This window comes from Gossypium raimondii, chromosome 1 (genome assembly GCF_025698545.1).
Source record: "Gossypium raimondii isolate GPD5lz chromosome 1, ASM2569854v1, whole genome shotgun sequence".
NCBI lineage: Eukaryota > Viridiplantae > Streptophyta > Magnoliopsida > Malvales > Malvaceae > Gossypium > Gossypium raimondii.
The window spans coordinates 16,241,627-16,248,244 of record NC_068565.1 but is presented as its reverse complement, the minus strand read 5'-3'; positions in this window follow the sequence as shown (position 1 = coordinate 16,248,244).

Sequence of the window (6,618 nt, the reverse complement as noted above, 5' to 3'; positions counted from 1 at the left end):
AGTAACGCTGCAACTAGTTGATCGCTCTTATGCACATCCGGAAGGTAAAATTGAATATTTGTTGGTAAGAGTTAACATATTTATTTTTCCAGTAGATTTTATTATTCTAAAATGTGAAGCTGATAAAGATGTACCAGTTATTCTTGGAAGACATTTAGCCACTGGTAGAACATTAATTGATGTGCAGAAATGTAAATTAATAATAACAGTTGATGAACAACAAATAACTTTTAATGTGTTCGATGCTATAAAGTCTGCAGATGACATTGAAGAATGTCACGCCATTGGGTTTATCGACACAAAAGTAGAGGAAGAATTGGCAAATTTTTTTCACAATAATTATGACAATGAAGTAGACCCATTTGAGTTGAGTGAAGTGGAAATAATTGAAGAACTTAGTGAATTGATGGAGACCAAGCAACTTGAGAATAAATCAACGAGGAGTTTCAATTCTTGAAATTTATTAGATAGTTCTTTTAAGCCTCATCGACTTTTCATAGAGGACCATTCTACTTTGGAGTTAAAGCCTTTGCCACTACATTTAAAATACACGTACTTGAGAGACAACAACACTTTGCTAGTAGTTATCTCTGCAGAGTTAACATTTGATCAAGAGGCTAAACTATTAAAAGCCTTGAAGAGATTTAAGAATGCGCTAGGGTGGACAATTACTGAAATCAAGGGAACCAGTCTTGCCATCTGCATGCATAAGATTTTACTAAATAATTGCCATGGCAATTCTATTGAGCAACAGAGAAGATTGAACCCCATTATGAAGGAAGTCGTCAAGTAGGAGATTATCAAATGGCTCGATGCTGGAATAGTATACCTTATTTCTGATAGTTCGTGGGTAAGCCATGTTCAATGTGTACCTGAGAAAGGGGGTGTCAACGTCACGAGCAATGAGAACAATGAGTTCATTCCAACTCGTACTGTCTCGGGATGGAGAGTTTGCGTGGACTATCAGAAACTTAACAAAGCAACTTGAAATGACCATTTTCCTTTGTTATTCATCGATCAAATTCTAGATTGATTAGCGGGGAAAAACTTTTATTACTTCTTGGATTGTTATTCAGGGTATAACCAGATTGTTATAGCTCCCACTAACCAAGAGAAGACCATATTCACGTGTCCTTATGGAACCTTCGCTTTCAGACGAATGCCATTTGGATTGTACAGCGCCCCTGCAACATTTCAGCGTTGCATGATGGCAATATTTTCGGACATGGTGGAGAAAATTTTGGAAGTTTTTATGGATAACTTCTCAGTGTTAGGCGATACTTTTGAGAGTTTACAAAATTTGGAGCTAGTTCTTTGTTGTTGTGAAGAAACTAACAATGTTCTGAATTGGGAAAAATGTCATTTCATAGTTTGTAAAGGCATTGTTTTGGGACACAAAATTTTACAGCAAGGGATTGTCGTAGACAAACTGAAGATTGAAGTTATTGAGAAATTGCAACCACCCACTATAGCTAAAGGTATTCGAAGTTTCCTTGGCCATGCAAGATTATCGACGATTTATTAAGGATTTTCCGAAGATATCTAAACCCCTATGTGCATTGTTAGAACACTATAGAGCTTTCAATTTTGATGAGCCTTGTGTGCAAGCATTTGAGCAATTGAAAAAGCATCTGGTAACAACACCATTTGTCATAGCACCTGACTGGAATAATACCTTTTGAACTTATGTGTGATGCCAGTGATTTCGTTGTAGGAGGAGTGCTTAGGAAAATGAAGGATAAAGTGTTTCATGCCATCTACTATGCAAGCCAAACATCGACAGATATGTAGTTGAACTACACTACTACTGAGAAAGAACTATTGGCTATGATATTTGCATTTTGAAAATTTCAGATCCTACTTAGTTGGCACCAAAGTTACAGTTTATATGGAGCATTCTGAAATTAAGTATTTGGTGACCAAGAAAGATGTCAAGCCAAGGTTAATTCGATAGATATTACTATTATAAGAATTTGATCTTGAAATTCGAGATAGGCAAGACAAAGAGAATCAAGTGGTTGATCACTTGTCGAGACTTGAAGATGGCAATATTAAACTCATTAAGGAGGATTTTCCAGATGAGCAACTGTTGATTGTCACGACATTACCTTGGTATGTTGATATCCTTAATTTCCTAGTAAGTGGATTGCTGCCACCTGAGCTCAACAGTCAAAGAAGAAGGAAATTTCTCCATGATACCAAGCAATATTATTGGGATGAGTCATTTTTATTCAAACATTATGCAGATCAAATAATTTAGAGATGTGTTCCGGATGACAAGATTCTTAGTATTTTACACCACTACCATTCAGCATCATATGGAGGACATTTCGGGGGAATACGAACTATCGCAAAAGTTCTCCAATTTGGATTTTTATTGGTCAAGCATGTTTAAAGATGCACATGACTTTTACCAAGCTTGCGATCATTATCAACGAACTGGAAACTTATTAAAGAGGCCTATGCCTGCATTTCCCAAATTTCCCAATGAGCTACTTTTGGACGCAGAGGATGAGGATGAAGATTCAATTGAAGCTGTTGAGACTGGACATACCACACACACAACCACTAAAAAGTGGAACAACAAAGAAACTAATAGGGATGAAGAGAAGACAAAATCGGTGAACATTGAATCTGATAAAGGAAAGAGATGAAATGAATCAACCTACTGCACCAACTAAAGTTGCTACTGCACCTCAATTAATTGTGCCCATATCGAAGATAGATCATGAGATTAATCAACTGATTGATGATCTCACTAAATTAAATGATGAAAACGAAGAGTTGTCAATCAATTTGCTAAAATGAAATCAACGTTACAAGCATGTTGTACGAAAATCTACTCGACCCAATTAAAATAACACCAAATTATTTCCAAGCTTTTATTTTCATTTTCATTTGCATACATTTCATTATATAACATGTGTTTTTCATGCATTCATAATTATTTTCATTGCATTTTTTATATATGTTTCTTTTTGCATTTTGCAATTTACGTCTGATGATGCATTGAAGACAATGCATCCCTTAGGTTTGGGGGTGTGTTGTACATACTGTTAGACTATGATAAGTATATTGTTATCTATGATGTTGGATGAGGATAATAATTGTTCAATAAGTTTAAAAAATTGTGATAATTGAATAAGTATGTTTAGCTTAGGATAGTTGTATGAAAATTAATCCTTAAAAGTAGAATGACCTAATTATAATTGCAATTAGTCTATAGTAGGTCTCTTTTAATACACTTAGAAGTTCCTGAACCCAAGTTTAGTAAATTGGCAATGAATATTAATAAATACCATGGCAAGCTAAAAAAAAGAGGAGAAATTCCATGAAACACTCCAATGTTTGAAAATGTTGATTAGGTCAATAATATTTGGTTTTCTCCATTGTATTATTGACCAGAAAAGCAAGTTCAAACAAGAGTGAGTAGAAAAATAGTTTAGGGACACTCCACTGCAATTCTAGGCTGAGTAACTAAAGAGATAGTTGTTTGCTCCATCCATCTTCTAAGTTAAAATCCTTAGCTTAATGAGTGAATTACATTCAAATTGTGGCATGATGTAATACCTGACAATCTAGTGTATGCTCCATTGAGATTATCAAGTAAAAAAAACCATGTGACAAGCTGAATTCCCTAGAAAAAAGTTTTGTAATTAAATTATGCAATGACAAAATAATTGTGAGTAGAAAAGCTAAGTTTAGAGGAAAGATAAACTAAGTAAATTAGGAGGTCTTTGCTATAGTTATAATTGCATGAATATTTAAGAACGTTTATTTTTAGGTAACATTTTCTGCACTTCGTATGCTAAACAAACCTATAAAATTTGAAACAATTTTTTGAGACAGAAGACTACTGAGAATGGAGGTATAAAATATGTTTCGTATGGTTTAGCAGTACAAGAGGTAAGTGTGTTGTATTGGCAAATTGCATCCATGCATTCATATATATTCTGCTTGAGGACAAGTAAGAACTCAGGTTTGGAGGTGTGATAACTCTTGAAAAAGGTTATATCTCAAGCCTCTAAACTTGATGAATTGCTTGTACTTAAGTTGATATATTTGCATTTCTACGTTATTATTAGAATATTGCATAATAAAGCTTGAATTGTGCCTTTAATGTCATTATATGTTACTTTTATTATTGGGAGGAAAGGAATCGGTTGTTGTATGCAGCAGGTGCAGGAAGGACAAAGAGAATGAGAAAAAGGAGGAAGGGAATGAAGGAAGTGAAATATTTCCATGGCAAAAGGTTGGAAAGATTGCCAACAAAAATGCCATGGCAATTCTAGGAAGATGTTGACGTAACACTCAGTTCTCTTCACTCTCAGCCAGCTATACATGTACCAGATAAATTCACCTAAAAAAGAGGGAGCAAATGTGTGTGCTGAGAGAGGGGGACCTACCCTATAAAAGAAGAAAGAGAAAGAGAAGAAGGGTAGTTTTTCTCTCCAGAAAAATCTCGTGGAATTTTTAGAGAAAAAGGAAAAAGGGTAGCAGCTTAAGAAGATGGTAGAGACGCAAGGAAGGGAATGACGTATTCAACCTTGGGTCTTGCACGATTTGGTAGCATCGGAGTTAAAGCTAGAGTGGCGAAAGCTTATTGCAGTTCTACCTTCATTCTATTAATTGATTTCTTTGATTTTTAAACTGTAGATGATGGTGTTGAATGATGTTGATTTTTTGGATTTTAATTCCCAGCCCATGAGCTAATCTCATCGAGTGGGAATTACTAGATGAATTTTTATTACTTTTAATGACCATGATATTATCTTGAGTAGATCTACTGTTTCATTCAATTTGGGTTATCTTAAATACATGCATCCAAGCTCTAGACATAGATAAATGCATGGCATGTTCTTAGACTTGATTTAATTTTGAAAAGGTTAAGTGAGTTGGATCGTAATCGAATGATACAGGCGAGTACTCGAACGAATGCTCGTAGCACTTTAGACATAGAACTGCGTTTTGTACAGAGAAGGGAAGGATAGTGTTAGGTATTGTTCTTGAGACTTGTAAACATACAAAGTCTTGGAATGGTAGCTTAAAGCCTAGCTTTCAAAAGAAGTAGACTGCAGTAGTTATACTCTGAACAGTAATTTGGTTAAGGTTTTGCCATGGCATTATTATGTTATCATCTGAGTAATTCCAACCTTCCATTTCAACAACATAAATCTTCCCAACTTTGTCTCGTAGATTTGCCACAGCAATTTATTCAGTATTTGATCTTAATATTTCATATATTAATACTCCTCATGAAATTGTTATTCTATTCATTTTTGTATAGCTTAATTGGTATAGTTCATAGTGATAGCTCAACCATTTTGATCTATTCCGATCCTGGTGGAAAGGATCTCACTTATCACTTTATTACTTGGTTTGACGTGTATACATGCACATTCGCATTACATGTTCACACGCGACAAACATGTTGAACAATAAATATTCCTTTGGACCAATTTATTGCTCACATGTAAATCTGAATAATTGTCACTAGTTTATTACCACTATTGCACATGTAATTTTTTAAAATATTAACATTCCTTTTGGCCAATCAATATTAACGTAGCTTAAGTTACATGCACACAACCTTTTATATTTTGAAACAAGATAATTTTAATATCAGAGGTCACTTTGTCAACTTATTATTTTAATTAATTTATTTTAAAATATATATCAATATATCAATATTCAAATTTAAAATTTAAAATTTACCCAATAATCAAAGGTCAAAACTAAAATTTCGATTGCACTACAGCTTAGGAATAACCCAAATAAGGTTGTCTAAATTGAGCATAAAAAATTGAGAACCTTAATATTTGACTGATATATATATGTTAAACCATATATGTCAAAACCAAACATAAATAATGTAGTGATTCAAGATTAAATAATTAATGGTACATGTATTCATAATTTTGGCTTGGACAAAACACCAACATAATTCATGCATATATGTGTATTCAAAATCAAATAGAAAAATTTACTCTGCATATACCATGTAAATCCAAAATTGTATTTATTATTAAATAGAGATTCACATAAATATTTGAAAAATGTTTTCAAGCTAATAAATTTCAAAAATAAAATTATAATAATTGACATCTCACAATTCATACAATAAATCATATCATCATAATTTAACCAAATATATAATATATATTTGAATCAAACTAATAGTTAAAATCATCAAATCACTAATTTACGATCCAACTGGTTCAACTTCCAGTTGAACATTAGCCACGTAAAATAATCACACAACAACTCTACTAATTAACCACCAAAGCCACACTTCATACAAAGCACCAAAACCACATTCATTAAAGTTGAAGGCACATTAAGAGTAAAACAGCTAATAGACCAAGCCATTAAATTTACACATCATACAAAGCATTTAAGTAATTATGGCAGAAAAAACAAACCTGTCAAATACAAAGCATTTGAAAAAAAAAAATCACATTTCATTATTTCCTCTTTATTTCCCAAACAAAAAACTAATATTAAAGCCTTCTATCTTTTTTTTTTATTGCCTCGTTTTAAATCTTCATATCAGATTTGTTTATCCTTACAAAGCACAATAACAAATAGAGGGCAACGACAACAATAGAGTAGCAAAGG